This window comes from Eumetopias jubatus, unplaced genomic scaffold, assembly GCF_037043125.1.
Source record: "Eumetopias jubatus isolate StellerSeaLion01/CBP00866 unplaced genomic scaffold, mEumJub1_p1.0 scaffold_9, whole genome shotgun sequence".
Classification (NCBI taxonomy): domain Eukaryota; kingdom Metazoa; phylum Chordata; class Mammalia; order Carnivora; family Otariidae; genus Eumetopias; species Eumetopias jubatus.
In genome coordinates, this window is record NW_028274815.1 from 139,693,017 (window position 1) to 139,708,357 (window position 15,341).

At 61.7% G+C, this 15,341-nt stretch overlaps 1 long non-coding RNA gene across 1 annotated transcript; it reads left to right on the plus strand.

The window, feature by feature from the left end:
* The first annotated feature begins 141 nt into the window (after positions 1-141).
* Positions 142-5,157, plus strand: LOC148163621 (uncharacterized). Its single transcript, XR_015769048.1, has 4 exons — positions 142-1,865; positions 2,402-2,529; positions 2,637-2,784; positions 3,600-5,157. It is a non-coding gene; the product is annotated as an uncharacterized LOC148163621 (long non-coding RNA).
* Positions 5,158-15,341: the final 10,184 nt, after the last annotated feature.

Here is a 15,341-nt window from a genome sequence, read left to right on the forward strand (position 1 = left end):
CGGCTTCCTGGGCAAGCGGCGGCGTCTGTGTTCCAACAACGAGGGCGTCAGTCGGGAGCAGAAGGCTGGGCTCCAGGACAGGGGTCCCCACCTAGGATGGAAGTGAGGGTGTAGGGAGGTGGCGCCAGGGGTGGGGGCCGCCAGCTGCAAGGGCTGGGCTCAGGGGTGCACTCGAGTGGATTGAGAAGGGGTGTAGACAATTGCAGGCAGGTTTGGGCGGTATTTGCTGATAGGAAGACAGAATGAAGACAAAAGACAATAATTTGTTTCCGGGTGTTCAAAAGTTGTGCAGAAAGGGGGAAAAAATCTTAGCACATTCCCAAGCTCAGCTCTGAATAGTGTTGGTTTTCTTGTTTTAAAGTCTATGTTTTAGGTTCACAGCAAAACTGAGTGAAAGCACAGAGGTGTCCCGCGTGCCCGCTGCCCCCACACACACGGCCTCCCCGTCGTCCACATCACTCACCGGAATGGTGTAGGTCGCACAAGGATGAGCCTGCACGGACACGCCGTCATCACCCCAAGTCCGTGGTTCACCCCCGGGTCACTCTGGGCGCCGTGCGCTCTGCGGGCGTGGACAGACGCATCGTGACGTGCGTCCAGCTTTAGAGCGTCACACGGAGTAGTCTCCCTGCCCTGAAATCCCCCACTGCCCTCACCCCACCTCCCGCCACCCCAACGACCACTGGTCTCTTTACGTCTCCGTCCTTGTGCCTTTTCCGGAAGGTCGCAGAGTTGGAATCCCACGGCGTGTGGCCTTCTCAGATGGGCTTCCTTCACCGAGTGACAAGCGTCTGGTTTCCTCCCTGTCTTCTCAGGGCTTGAGAGCTCATGTCTTGTCAGCCCTGAATCCTATCCCATCGTCTGGACGGACCACGGTGTAGTTGTCCATCGCAGGCTGAAGGACGCCTTGGTCGCTTCCAAGTTTTATCAACTGTGAGTAAAGCCGCTTTAAACACCCGTGCGCAGGTTTTGTGTGGACGTGAGCTTTCAACTCTTTTAGATAAATGCCACGGTGCATGATTGCTGGATCGTATGGTGAGAGTATGTTTAGTTTTGCAGCAAAACACCAAACTGCCTGCCGAAGAGGCTGCGCCATGTTGCCTTCCCGCCCACAACGCATGAGAACCCCTGCTGCCCCGCGTCCTGGCCCGTGTTCGGTGTCGTCGGCGTTGTGGGTTTGGGTCCTTCTGATGGGTGTGTAGACGTCTCGCCGCCGTTGTCATGGGCATTTTGCTGATGACACGGGACGAGGAGCGTGTGTTCGGGTGCTCCTCTGTGTGTCTTCTGTGGCGAGGGGCCTGTTCGGGTCTCGGGCCCATGTTTTAATTGGGTTGATTGTGTTTTTGTATTTTGGATGACTGTCCTTTATCGGATGTTTCTTTGGCGAATGTTTTCTTCCAGGCTGTGGCTTGTCTTCTCACTCTCGTGGTGTCGTCTTTTGGAGAGCAGACGTTAATTCTCACGTGCTCCAGCTTGTCAGCTTTCTCTTTCACGGATCCTGACTTGGTGTTGTGGTCATTGCCATCCCCAAGGTCACTTGGATTTCCTCCTGGGTTATCACCTAGGAGTTGATAGTTTGCACTTTACATTTAAGTCTGTGACCCACTTGGAGTGAATTTTCGTGAAGGGTGTGAGACTGCATCTAGATTTGTTTTTCTGCAGGTGGACGCCGGGTGGGCTCGGCACCGATTACGGAAGAGCCAGTCTCTGCTCCATTGCGCTGCCTTCTCTCCTTTGTCAAACATCAGTTGACTGTATTCCTGGGGCCTGTTTCGGGGCTCTGCTCTGCCCCACTGGTCTGTCAGTCTCTTCTGTGGGACACACGGGCGTGATAGCTGTGGCTTTGCCGGAAGTCTCGCCGTCGGGTAGTCACCCTCCAGCTCTGTTCTTCTGTACTGCGTTGGCCGCTCTGGGTCTTTTGCCTTCTCTCCGTGTGAACTTTAGGGGCCGTTTGTCAATATCCATAAAATAACTTGCCGGGAGTTTGAGTGGGATGGCAGTGAATCTCCCACTGTCCCAAAACAGACTTCCCTGGCGGCAGGGCGAGGGCCCTGGGGAGGGGGCAGAGGGGCCGGGAGCCATCCCCCACCTCTGTAGCCCCAGCTTCCTTTCTGGGACAATGGGGGCTCCCAGCCCACCACGTGCCCTCCTAAGACTATTTTATTTGTTGCCATTTTGTGGCTGAAAAGGGCCCAGACCCCTCAGCCTATCGGCCAGGCGGGACATGGGCTTAGGGAGGGGGTTTGTCAGCAAAGGCCATCTTGCCCCTGAGCACAGTGTCCTGGTCACTTGGGCTGCGACGCTCACCTCAAGACCCCGCCCAGAGCAGGGCCCGCAGTTCTGGGCCTCCTCGTCGGACTCCAGGAAGCTGAAAACTTGTTTTTCTGCTTACTTGTCCCAGGATATAAACAGCGTCGACGGCCAATGGCAGCACTCCCAGGCCCTGCGTGTGTGCACAGGACGGCCCTCTGGCTTCCTGAGCTGCGGGGATTTATGCAAGCGCGTAATGGGGATTGTTAATCACCGCAGGTCGGGAGAACTCCATCCATGATTCTAGGAGGGGAGGAGGGGGTGAGGAGGTGTCCGTGACGGGAGTGATCCCAGCCTTGAGCTGGCTGTCCGTCGGCACATCACAGATAATAAAACTGCATCTTCCTGCGGGGCACGGGCAGAGTGTGTCAACCCGAGATGCTGCAGCTGACGCCTCGTGGCCAGGAGCATCCCGTCAGAAAGCCGAGGTCCATGCACCACGCATCCCGCACACATCATAAAGATATAGTAATGGTACGCGTGTCTTTAGAGAAATACCAATATTGTTGCTTTATGGGAAGCAAGAGTTGAAAATATTAAAAGTCAGAATTTTATTGCCAAAAAGGAAGTTAAATGATGAGGATGTGGGAAGGGAGATCCAAATATCTCTTGCCACCGGTCCCAGCGTCCTGGAGGCGGGAGGGTGGGAGGCCACCTGGGTGGACCTGCGGACTGGCGAGGAGCCGCCTCCTACTCGGGAAGGGCCCGAAGATGCCCAGAGAGGCCAGAGAGTCGCAGGCCAGGGAGAGGGGCTGAACGTGCCCGGGGCGGGGGCACGGCGGCGCCAACCTGGCCTCCAGTGAGCACAGGGTCTCCTGGCTCTGGACAAGGGCAGGGATGTCCCGACGGCTTGCTTTCACTCCAGATCTTTCCAGAAGGAAATGCTTCTGGCTACCATGGGCTCCTGGTTGGGTGGTAATGCACCATGGGGCAGGATTTAAGTCTTTATTTTATGGATCAGCTTGAACAACCCGATGAAAGGAGCAAATCAAGGGGCCAGGGAAGCTACTGGGGATGGGCGGGGTACCAGGTGGGTTCCTGGCAGTGCCCCAGCCCCCCGGCTCCGGGAGTTGTCCCCGTGGGTGCGGAGGGACCAGTGATGGGTGTGTCTGGCTGTGGCTGATGTTCCCCCCCAACCCCCTCGGGGTCTGCCAGGGACAGAGTCCTGAGCTCTGAGCACGGCTCTCCGGGCCCTGGCGGGAAGGCCTCCCTCATGTGTGCCCTGGGACCCCGCACACCCAGGTTCGAATCTTCCAAAATTTTGCTGAGGTTTATTTTTTTTTTTAAAGGTGAGGTTCCCATGATTTAAAATGAACCATTGTGGAGTGAACGACTGAGTGGCGTTTAGCGCCTTCACGGTGGTGTCAACCGCACCCTGTCGCGCCTACACACTTTCATCACTCAGAAGGAGCCCCGCGCCCCATGAGCAGCTGCTGCCCGTCCTCCGGCCCCAGCTGGCCTGCTCTGGACGCTGCCGGTAGATGGAGCCCCACGTGTGGCCTTGGCTCTGGCTTCTCACCCTGGGCAGCACGTGTCTGAGGCTCGTCCACGGGGTGACCGTGCCGCGTCCCCTCTCGCAGCCGAGGCGCGCTCCAGGGTGTGCGTGGCGCACCGTGATTCCGGCCGGGGCTGCTGTAGGGCTCGGACGCGTGGAGCCCAGAGCCTGCTCTCAACCCTTCTGCGTATTTTGCTCCGGAGGGAGACACATTTCCTTCCCAGTCCTCGGAGCTCCCGACTAGCCGCCGCCGCGGTGGAGCTTGGCCTGGCGGCCCGCGGTTCATGCAGCGGCACACTTGATGGGAAGCATTCGGTTTGAAGCCCTTTGGACCCTTCCCTCTCCTCGCTGCTCCCTCCCCCTCCCGCCACGCAGCCCGCTCTGGTGACTGGGGTCTCTTGCAGCGCCCTTGAGCCTACCGTGTGCAGCCTCCCGGCCAGAGTGATGTGTGCGAGGGCCGTCCACGCTGTCACTTTCCCCGCGGCGGTCCCTCCCTCTCGCACGACCACTCCCCGCGCTGTGCCTTCCACGTCCTTTGGGAGCAGCATGTCTTGGCCTCTGCACCCCACGTGACATGCAATGACTAATACATTTGAAATGACAGCAAGTAGCCATTCACACCTTTCTGTTCTGCCAGAAAGGATGGCCCGGGAGGGCAGAAACCGTGGCTGGCCTGCTGCCCTGGTGGCAGGGGGCAGGAGTGAGCTGGGGGCCTTGCTGGTGCTGCCCGCTGGACTCTCCGTGCCCGGATCGGAGCCCACCGCCCTGAGGGACACCTGCCCGGCCCCAGCACCTGTGCAGAGCACCAGGGAGGCAGCCAGGTGTCTACCTCCAAAGAAAGCCCCAGCCAGTGGGATTGTGAGTGGACACTTCAGGGTCTGTGAGGACATGCAGGACAGTGTCCCCACCCCAAGACAGGGGCTGGAGGCCAGTGCATGGAGAGCCCCTCCAAATCTTCAGTAATGCCTCCCACAGGGAGAAAGAGCTCCTCCCTGGCCTTTTGCTTTAGGGTGGCGGTGGGCGGATGCCTTCCTCCCTACCTGACACCGGTGGGTCACTAGGTGGCCCGGGGCACGGCTCCCTGACTGTGAGCAGTGGTGAGAGCCCCAGAGCGGAGGCTGGGAGGCTGCAGACGGGCCCTGGGACCCTCCCTTGCCCAGGGAGGTGTGGCCCCGGGGCTGAGGCCTGTGTGGTCCGTTACGTCCCATGTTGCTTTCCCAAACACGCACAGTTACATAAACGATGATAACACTTCATAAACATTTTTCTAACATGCGGAATGTTTGACATGAATTTCAGCTATTTTAGAACTAATAAACAATTGTCAATGTCACGGTCGACATGGAGCAGAAGCCACAGCGCTTTATGGAAGATCAAAGGCGTGAGCAAAGGTCTCGTCTTTAAAGAAAAAGAGAGGATGGGAGGGAAGCACACCCTGGTCCAGAAGGCAGGGGCTCTGTGGCTCTGGGCACTTGGCGGGATCCTTGGGCCTGGGCTGGCGGGCAGGGGCCCTCGGAGTCCAGAGGTGCTGGGCCCCCTCCCGAGGCGCCGGCTCCCTCGGGCTCAGCCGACCAGGTCCTCTGTTCGGAGGTGCCTCTAACGGCTCACCACACTGACATCCGTGCCTGTCCCAGCGAGGGCTTTCTGGGGCGGGCTCTGCCTTGGTCAGTGTGCGCCAGCAAGCTGCCAGGCAGCTCACAAGCTGCCCGGCCTCAGAGCCCAGGGCTGGCGCCAGAGTGCCGGCCTGCAGAGGCCAAGCCACCGCCCCAGCGGGCTGTGCCACGGGCTTGCCTCAAAGATGTGCTCCATCTGTGTGCGGCCCAGGGCAGCCCTGGGAGTCAGGACACCTGAGTGCAGGAGGTCCCAGTCGGCCACCGGCCCAATGGGCCTGAGGGCTGCTGCTCTGGTCTTCCCATGTGTCATGTGGGTGTCATTGTGTCACTGCTGGGGCTGGGTGCTGCTCAGGACGTGTCGATGATGCTCAGAGGACCCTGAGCCAGAGCGAGGCAGCTGCCTTTATAGGGCAGGGATGCTCCGAGCCCAGGGAGCAGAGGGGACCCCAGGTGACCGTGCAGGAACAGGTGTGTGGGGGTTGCCCAGAAACAGAGACCCCACACTTATGGGGGCAACGTAATAGGGACAGATGCATCACCTGTTTTCCTGTGAGCCCCAGGGAGAAGTGGACAGACCCTTCTCACCCTCTATGTCCACGAAGTCAGGGCTGGGCTGAAAGAATGCCTGCACAAAGGAGGGAAGGAGGCTCTACCTGCCTGGCTGCTGGCTCTCAGCCACTTCCCTGAGCGCTCCTGGCCCCAGGGACCCTGCCCCAGCTGCAGTGACTTGTGGGTTCAGGGTCCCATTTGCACCTGAAGTGGTCCCAAAGGCTGCAACCTCCCAGCATGTATGTCTTCTGTCCTACTTCCCAGAGGCCAGTGAGAGGGTTTCACAGGCAGTCCGTGGCCACTTCCCACGGGCACAGCATGTCCCCCTGAAGTCTGTCCCAACCCCGAAGACTGTGTCCCTCTCTCCTCCGAATTCTGCACAGCCCCGCCTTTACTCAGAGAGGCAGAGTCTTCCCAGAGGCCGGCAAGGCGCCGTGACCTGGGCCGCGCCCTCTGTGCTCTCCTCTAGCCTCCTGGCTCCCTCTTCCCCGCCCCTGCCTCAGGGCCTTTGCACCAGTTGTCTGCTTTTCTCATTTTCTTCTTCACACATTCTTCTGTCCTGCCCTCACTCCAATATCCACTCCAGGAGGGGAGGGGCTGGCCGCCTTCGCAGATGCCTCTGAAGAACCTCAATGGGACTGGCCTGTGTTGTGGGGTGAACTGTGTCCCCCAAAAGATATGTTGAAGTCCTAACTCCCAGAACATATGAGTGTGGCCTCATTTGGAAGTAGGGTCTTTGCAGATGTGGTCACATTAAGATGAGGTCACTAAGGTGGGCCCTGATCCGACGGCCAGTGTCCTCCTCAAGGTCACATCCCGGGGCCAAGGGAGGATGGGGGCAGGGTTGGGAGGGACACGGCCACAAGCCCAGGGGTGCCTGGGGCCTCCAGGACCTGGGGGGTGGGCAGGACGGACCCTCCCCCTGGAGGCTCCCTCTGGAGGCACCCGATTTCAGACATCCCGCCTCCAGAACTGGAAGGGCGTAGATTTCTGTTGCTGCTTCCCCAGGAGACTAACAGCACATCCTCAACGATGAGTAAATATTTCAGAATGAACTAATAGTTGAGGAAATGCAGAATTCCTTCCTGTGACATCCGCCTCTGCCAGTGACGGTCCCGGTTACCCTCGGGGCCGGGGGCTTCCCAAGTTGTGCTCCCTCGGGGACAGGCTGTGTGCCCTCCGTGGCCCGGCCGGCTCTCGCCACCCCCACTCCCCACCCAGCCTAGCACCCTCCACCCTCCTTCTCCCTGACTCTCCCCTTGAGCCTGGGGCGGGTGGGGTCAAGGTGGAGGCGAGGAGCCAGCCCAGCCCATTTCCAGGGTCCCAGGGCTGGGACAATTTGATCTTCACACGTGGAGCCTACAATTACCCAGGAGAGTGACAGACCGGTTTGTAGCCTGGCTGGGGAATTCAGAGAGAATGTCCCGGGAAGTGTAGCCGCTGCTTCGGCCTTCTGTTACTGTGGGGAGGACCCTGCTGGTCGCTGCTGGCCTCGCCTGCCAGTCCCCCTGGCTGTCTGGTGGCCCCATGCACCTGAGGGCTCATCTGGGAGGGACCTCGGAGGGAGGCGTGGGGCTGCCGGGGAGCGGGACGCCCCAGGGATCACCCTTCTCTCTGTGGCACCCTGGATTCTGCCTGGGCCTCCCCCCCCAGGGTCAGTAGCACAGGAGCTCCCACTCACGTGCGTCGCACCCACGCCGGCCGGAGCCCAGTAGAGGGTGTAGTGGGGGCACGCCTCACTCCGAGCCCTGGTGTGTGGGGTGCCACTGCCGGGCAGGCGAATGGGCAGCGTGGCCTGGCCACCAGCCTCCGCTCCATCCCTCTAGAACCTCATCTGCGCCTCGGCCCCAGAACGCAGACCCTGGGAGCCGCCGTCTGAGGAGGGCCTCATTCGGCAGTTTGGTTTTTTGCATGAAGTGGACTGTCCCGAGGACTTCCTCGTGTGGGGAGCCCACGGCCGTGCTCGCTTTCCAGCCCCTCCAACCATAGCCTTGGGGGGCTGCCAATCTCTGCAATAATAGGCAGAGCTGTGATAATCAGAGGCACAGAGAGGTTAAGTGACTTGCCCAAGGCCACACAGCTAGGATGTGCAGAGCTGGGGTGTGGCCTGGGTCCCGGCTCCTACCCAGCCTGCACCTGTCCCACCCCGATGGCATGTGACATCCATCGAGGCTCACCTGCTTGTGTGGAGGACCCGCGGGGCCAGGGCCGGCCGTCTGTGCTCACCACTGTCCAGTTGCTGGCCCTGCTGCTAAGGTGTGTGCAGGGCCCTGGCAGCACTAATTACGGGGGTGGGGCAGGTGGGTTCCAGAGGACACCGTGTGGCTGCACTTGTCCACGCTCCGTATGGCCCTTCCTATGTGGCCCAGCGTGGGTAGTGGGAGCAGAGTGAGGAGCCCACGGACTACCTCCTGGTGCCTGGAGCTGGTCATGGCCCTGGGGGAGGCCGTCATCCTCTCAGAGGAAATGTGAGACCCGGCAGACCGGCCTGGCACTTCCTCCTCGCCCCCAGGCCCACCTGGGCCCTGCTGACCTGCAGCTGCAGCCCCGGGGTGATAGGGCCCTATCCTTTCAGCTGGGCACCCAGCAGCCCATCACGGTGTTCTCATTGGAGAACGCGGTCTCCCCTCCTCCTGGCTGTCGCCCCCACCAGGCCCCTTCCTCCCCCGGGCCATCAGCAGACACCTCTGCCTGGCAGCAGAGCCTGGCACGACCCCCACCCTGCCTGGGTGGCCCGACTGCTCTGGGGTGTTGGCCAGCAGGCTGCGTGGAGAGCCCACCCCATCTGTCACTGACAGAGGCTGTGTCCATGGACCTGGGGGTTCAGTCTGCGGAGGCCTCGTCCCCAAGTGCTGGCTCGACCTTCCTCTTTGGGTGGAAACTAACCACAGGAGTCCAGCTGGCCCGGTGTCACGGAGGGGACTGCGGGGGGCCTAGGCTCTGCCTTCCTCTCCCATACCTCGGGAAAGGGGGCAGGAGGGGGTGCAGCCTGGCTCCCGCCCTCCCCCCTACCTGGCCCCCTGCCCGCAGAGCTTGTGCCACCTGCACCTTGGAGCCAGGTACGCCCACACGCCCCAAACTGCACCGCGCCTCCTGCCCGCCCCGCCCCGCCTCCTGCCCGTCCCTCTTCCTGACTGCCCCGCCTCCTGGCCGCCCCGCCCTGCCTCCTACCCGCCCTGCCCCGCCTCCTGCCCGCCCCGCCTCCTGCCCACCCCACCCCACCTCCTGGCCCCCCCCCCGACTGCCCCGCCTCCTGCCTACCCCGCCTCCTGCCCGCCCCACCCCGCCTCCTGCCCGCCCCGCCTCTTGCCCGCCCCACCCCGCCTCCTGCCCGCCCCGCCTCTTGCCCGCCCCGCCCCGCCTCTGCCCGCCCCGCTTCCTGCCCGCCCCTCTTCCTGACCGCCCTGCCTCCTGCTCACCCCACCTCCTGCCTGCCCCGCCCCGCTCCACCCCGCCTCCTGCCTGCCCTGCCCCGCCTCCTGCCCGCCCCGCCTCTTGCCCGCCCCACCCCGCCTCCTGCCCGCCCCGCCTCTTGCCCGCCCCGCCCCGCCTCTGCCCGCCCCGCCTCCTGCCCGCCCCTCTTCCTGACCGCCCTGCCTCCTGCTCACCCCACCTCCTGCCTGCCCCGCCCCGCTCCACCCCGCCTCCTGCCTGCCCTGCCCCGCCCTCCCGCACAGGTGCAGACCAGGGCCTCGAGGCCAGCTTGGGTCACTGCACGTTCATCCACACGGTGACTCTTTCATTTAGTAGCAAATGCGCACAGGTGTCTATAGCGCCTCACCCTTGCCTCGGTTTGGGGATAAAGCCCCGTGGAGCTGTCTCTACCTGTGCTGTCCGCATGGGGGCCCTGCGTCACTCGTGGCTGCTGAGGACCAGCCGGTCCCAGCGGAGCCGCCCGGTCCGTGTGGAACAAACACGGGACTGCAAAGACCCAGCTCAGACACGTTCGAGAACCCGGAGGGTCACATCAGCACTTTCTGTGGCACTAACGTGCTGAAAGGGTAACAGTTTGGGTACACGGGTTAAAATAAGTTATTACATACATCCCGCCGGTTTCTTTCCCGTCTTCATGCGGCCTGGCATTTTGCAGTCACGCACGCGGCTCGAGGCATGGCTGTACCAGACAGCGCCGGGCTGGACAGCACACAGACACGTGTGTGATAAGGACATTCCAGATCCCGGTGATGGCCCCACAGAAGAAAACGGGGTGGCTCACTGAGAGCGGGATCAGGGTCAGCTCCTTCTCTCAGACCTGTGCACCCTGCTCTGCCTCCATGGGCCTGTGACTGGAGTGAGCCGAGTCCTGGGGCCGTGGCTGACCCACCGTGGCCTGGATGAGGGACCCCTGCCTTCCCGTCTCTGGGGGGCGGGGATGTGGTCTGGCCACCTCACCAGCACGCCGAGCAGCTCAGGAGAGCTGTGGCTGTGAGGTTCATGCACTTTGAGGTAAAAGGATCTGGGCCCATATGGGCATATGGGTCGTGGGTTTTGCGGCTGCCAGCAGCAGGGGGAGGCCTTCTCTCCTGGGGGGACCCTCCAGGTGGAGGAGCGGAAGGGTGGTGAGCTGGCCTGGGACGTGAGTGTCCTGGGGCCACTGGAACAAAGCACCATGGGTGACGGCTTCAACAGCAGAAAGGTGGGGGGCTGGTTCCTTCTGGGGGAGAATGTCCCAGGCTTCTCTCGAGCTTCTGGTGGTCACCAGGTTCCTGGGCTTGTGGAAGTGTCATGGGTCCCTGCCTTCATTGTCACATGGGCTTCTCTGTGTGTGTCTGTGTCCCGATGTGCCCTTCCTATAAGGATCCCCGTCACCTTGGATGAGGGCCCATCCCAATGACCTTGCCTAACTGAGTGCATCTGCAACAACCCTGTTTCCAGATGAGGTCACGCTCTGAGATGCAGGGGTTAGGCTCTCAGTGTGGGTCAGGCGGGGCACAAGTGCAGCCACATATGTGGGGGGAAGAATTCGCAGCCCCCAGCTCTGGACTCTGTGTGCAGGGGGCCCCAACCCTGACTTGTGCCCGACACTGGTAAAGAGTGGGGCAAGCAGCCCCAAGGTCAGCAGGGATCTGTGCTGGGACACCTAGTGCTGAACAGACTCTGCGCCCCTGCTTCCCTGGGGACCCACGGGGTCAGCTTCCCCGGAAGCAGTGCCTGTTCCAGCTCTCCCATGAGAGGGGCGCTGGCGAGCAGGTGGTGCGGGAAAAGATAAGCAGGTTGGACCCCCAGGACAGCGGTGGCCCAGGCCTGCCCAGCCCTGCTCCTGACCTCCCCCGGGGCCCCGGCTCTCAGTGGCTCCAGGGAAGACCCTGCTTTTTTCATTTTTTTTTTTTTTTTGGTCTATAGCTAGATTTAACTGTAAAGAGCAATAAATTATGAATCAGGAAAAACATCCCTTGTCCCCACAAAGGACGTGGCTGTCCCCAGATGACTAATGACTCTGAATTAACATTACTTAGTATTTATAACTTCCGCCGGACAGGACTTACAGATGTTCCTGGGAAATCCTGCCTGCCCCTGGTGTATTTTTAGAGCCCATTGTCTGTTCTGACCAGGTCCTCCTAGAGCTGTCTCGGCTGAGCAGGGAGTGTGAGAGTCCTCCGGGTCTCAGGGGAGCCCCAGTGGTGCCCAGCCCTCTCGCTGCAGGATGGGGGTGGGCCCTGGGCCCCTGGGCAGGTTGCACCTCCATCCATCTGGAGTCTGCCAACAATTCCATCCTGTACTGGTCTTTAGTGAGCACCTGCTGTGTGCCCGGCCCTGAGCTGGGGGCTGGGGGCGATGGCAGCAGGGAGGAGCCCCTCGGGGTAGAAAGCACATGTGTGAGGACTCCGGGAAGGCTGGGGGAGTAGCCAAGTCTCAGGAGGGGCTGAGCAGGGCCGAGGCTGAGAGTGGGGGGAACACCCGCAGTCAGGGTGGGGTGGGAGTGATGGAGAGTGGCATCGAGGGGGCCGTGGAGAGGGCCAGGGGGTGCCGGGGATCTGTTAGCACCTCCTCTTCTCCTGGGTCCCCAGGGGCTGCACCTCCTTCTGGGAGTCACAGGGAGGACCCAGAAATGGGCTCCTTCTCTGCTCCAGAGCCGGCCCAGGATGGAGCTGTGCGAGCCTGATGACCGTGACATCCCCCTTGGTGTGGGGCTCCATGCTCCCCGCACAGAGCTCCCCACCCCTCCACCCCCAGACCCCCCAGCCTGTTCCTGTCCCAGACCGGGCAGCTCTCCTCGCCGGGGCCACCCCTGTGGCCTGGCCGTGGGTTCTCTGAGGGCCCCCCCCCAAAGGGCTGGTGTGGTAAGTGTCTCTTGGCCTCGGGTGCGTTGATGTACTTTATTTGAGTATTTAATGTCCTCTCTCATTCATAAAATAAACAAGGGAGGTTTATCTGCAAGTGGCTGTGAACTCCGGCGGACGCCCCGCAGAGCCGGGGCCAGGAAGCCTTCAGAACTTGACCGAGGGGAGGCGCAGGCCGGAAGCCGACAGACCTAATATTTTACCGAGGAAGGTTAATGGGGCTGGGCTGCGGGGTCTTAAATCTTCCGCCAGAAGACCCTGGAGGAGCTCCGGAGGGGCAGCCATCCATCAGCTCCGTGAACGGCACACGCCTGCTCACAGAGCCCTCGACTGGAGGAGGCCATGGTGCTAGGGTTTTCCGTGTTTGGTTTACAAGCTCCGGAAAAACTCCGTACGCTCTCCCTAAGCTGGGCTCCAGGCTCTGCACTGAGGTACTCAGAGGGGCTTCCGGTGGGGGTGACTATTCCCTACCCCCATACTTCTGGAAGCCACTGGAGTGTCATGGAGGGAAGGGACCCCAAAGCCCTTACACTTGGGTCACCCTATTCCATGTGTCTGGGATTGACTTCCCGGCCCCACTGAGGAAGTGACCACGGTCCAGGGTCAGGCTGCCGGCCCGCAGCCAGAACCCCTTCTCCCCCTTCCCCGGTCCCTCACCCCCAAGGGTGGGAGATGGGCCCGTGGCTGCCACGTTCGAGCAGACGACCACTGCCCATTCTCCTTGGGGACGCCATGTCCAAACCGACCAAACGCGGGCCCCGCGTTTTCTTAGGAGGCTCAAGTCTCCAGGACATGTTCTGTCAGCCTCAAGCCGGCCAGTGCCCTGGGATGACCGGGGAGCATTCCCTGGAGGGCCGCAGTGGTGTGGGGCCGCTCCTGACTCTCTGTGCGTCCCCCATCCCGTTTCGGAATTGCTGGAGAGAGATTCCCGTAGGAGGGATGTGGCTGGGTCCTGGCCCGGGATCGGCCATGCTGACCGACTGGGCATGAAGGGCTTTGGGTGCTTCTGCCAAAATCTTCAGGAAAGCTCCTCACCTGCTGTCCCTGTGGCCGGTGGGCTCTGCCTCTCGAAGCTGCGGCCCATTGTCCTCTTCAGCCACCTGCCTGCCTTGCCTTCCATGGGGAGGTGCTGACCCGGCGGCTCCCGTGCACCCGGCTGAGGGCAGGCAGGAGGGGCCGGGCGCTCCTCGGTCCTCCCTGCCCCCAGCGTCCCCCCCGGGGCTTGTCCAGCAGGCGTCACACAGTGGGAAGGGACACAAGCCCCAGGCGAGCCCCAGGACGGGCCACTGGGAAAGGGGGGCTGGGCCAGGGGGTCAGGGCTGTGTTTTGCCCGTCTCTCCGTCCCCCTCTGTGTGTCTGCCTCTCCGTCCCCGGCCGCCCTCTCCCGGCCCCACCCCTCCTCGTCTGCACAAGCAGTGGCTTCATCATCCCCATGCAAGGGCACGACTGCTCTGGGTCCGACTTGACCCGCCCCATTCCTGGCCACCAGAACCTCTCAGAGGTCAAGGTCAAGGTCAAGGGCGCTGCCCGCCTTGTTCTGAGGTCTTCTGCATATTATTAAAAAACGAAGAAATGCCAGAACAGGGTTTGAAAGTTGTGTAATCTCTAAAATGTGTACGTTGCACAACTTGGCACATTTTACACTCAGGAGACATGACTTAGAAAAGATGGATTTGAAGGTCAGACGTGAAGCCCTGCAGCCACCCCACCCTCCCGGAGTCATTTCCAAATCTCTGGGAACCGGAATCCCTCGGGCTCTGCCTTCTGGCGGGAGGCCTGCCCCACCCCGTGGCCAACCTGAGTGTGCTTGGCTCCGAAGGCCCCTGGCATGGGTCCCCATTCCCACCCCTGGTGACCCGGGCATGGGAACCAGCCCTGCCGAATTCCTGACCCTGGCCAGGCTCGCGGGCCCAGCTGTTGGAACTGGCCCTGGCCGCGTGTGCTTTCCCGCCCTGCGCGTGGAGCAGCGCCCATCCGAGGGCCCGCGGACCCAGACTGGGGTTCCTGAAGCCCTTTGCTGCGTGCATAAGGCCGTCCCGGTGGAGGGTGGACGCTGACGTCTACACCCGGGGCCACGTCCTCACTCGAGCACCTGCGGGATTGGGCTGGGGCTGCGAGGCCTGGAGCAGCACGGCCGGGCACTCCTCTCCCCACTCCCTGCCACGTGTCTGGATCACTGCCACACAGATGCCCCCTGGGAGCGTGCTTCTGGGGATCCTGCCTCACCCAGTGCCCCTCACCTCACATCTGCCTTCCTGGGGACCCTAGCACACCCCTCCAGTCCCCGTCTTTGGCTGTCCTCAGCAGGACTGAGCCCTGCAGTGTGACCGGGGACAGACAGAAGCTCCCCGTCCCCACGGCGGGTGGTCCCGGGAGGGGCTGGGCAGCCTGTCCCCCCCCCGAGCCAGCAGGGGCACCCGGTCCATTCACACATGGATCCCACCATCACCAAGTGTTGGCCAAGCACTTTGCGGCCTCCTTCCTGGTCATAAAAGCCTTGGACAAGGCTTGGGGAGACAAGTTTTAGAATAAACTGTAACTGGTCAATGCTCTCAGGAGCTCTGATCTTGAAGGCTCAGTCTTCACAATCACTCAGTTGCCTCTCCCACCCCGCTTCTCGGGCACATGGGTGTCTCTCTTGTGCAAGGGCAGCCCCAGCAGTGGGGACGGCTCTGTTTGGAGAGACCTCCTGGCATGGCCTGAGGAAGACTTCCTGGAAGAGGTATCATCAGTGGGTCTTGACCCCTGAGTGCATGTCACCAGTTAGGCACACAGGAGAAAGAGCATCGCCGCCCAAGGGAAGAGCACGTGCAAAGGCCCAGAGGCATGGCACGTTTGGATGCTGACAGGTGTCCCCTGTCCGTAAGAATTGACACAGGTGTGGGGAAGGGGAGCCCTGAGGTCATGGGGTGGTCAGGGTTTTGGCCAGCTGTGCAGTTGCTGGGCTGGTACCTGGGTTGAGTGTTTGGAAACAAAGAAGAAACAGGCCCAGATTTGCATCATGGAAAATCTGAGCTTTGAGCCAAGTGTGGAGGGGAGGGGGATGGGCAGCTGGACGGGAGGGGCCGATGGCGAGGAGGACCCTGGCTGGGG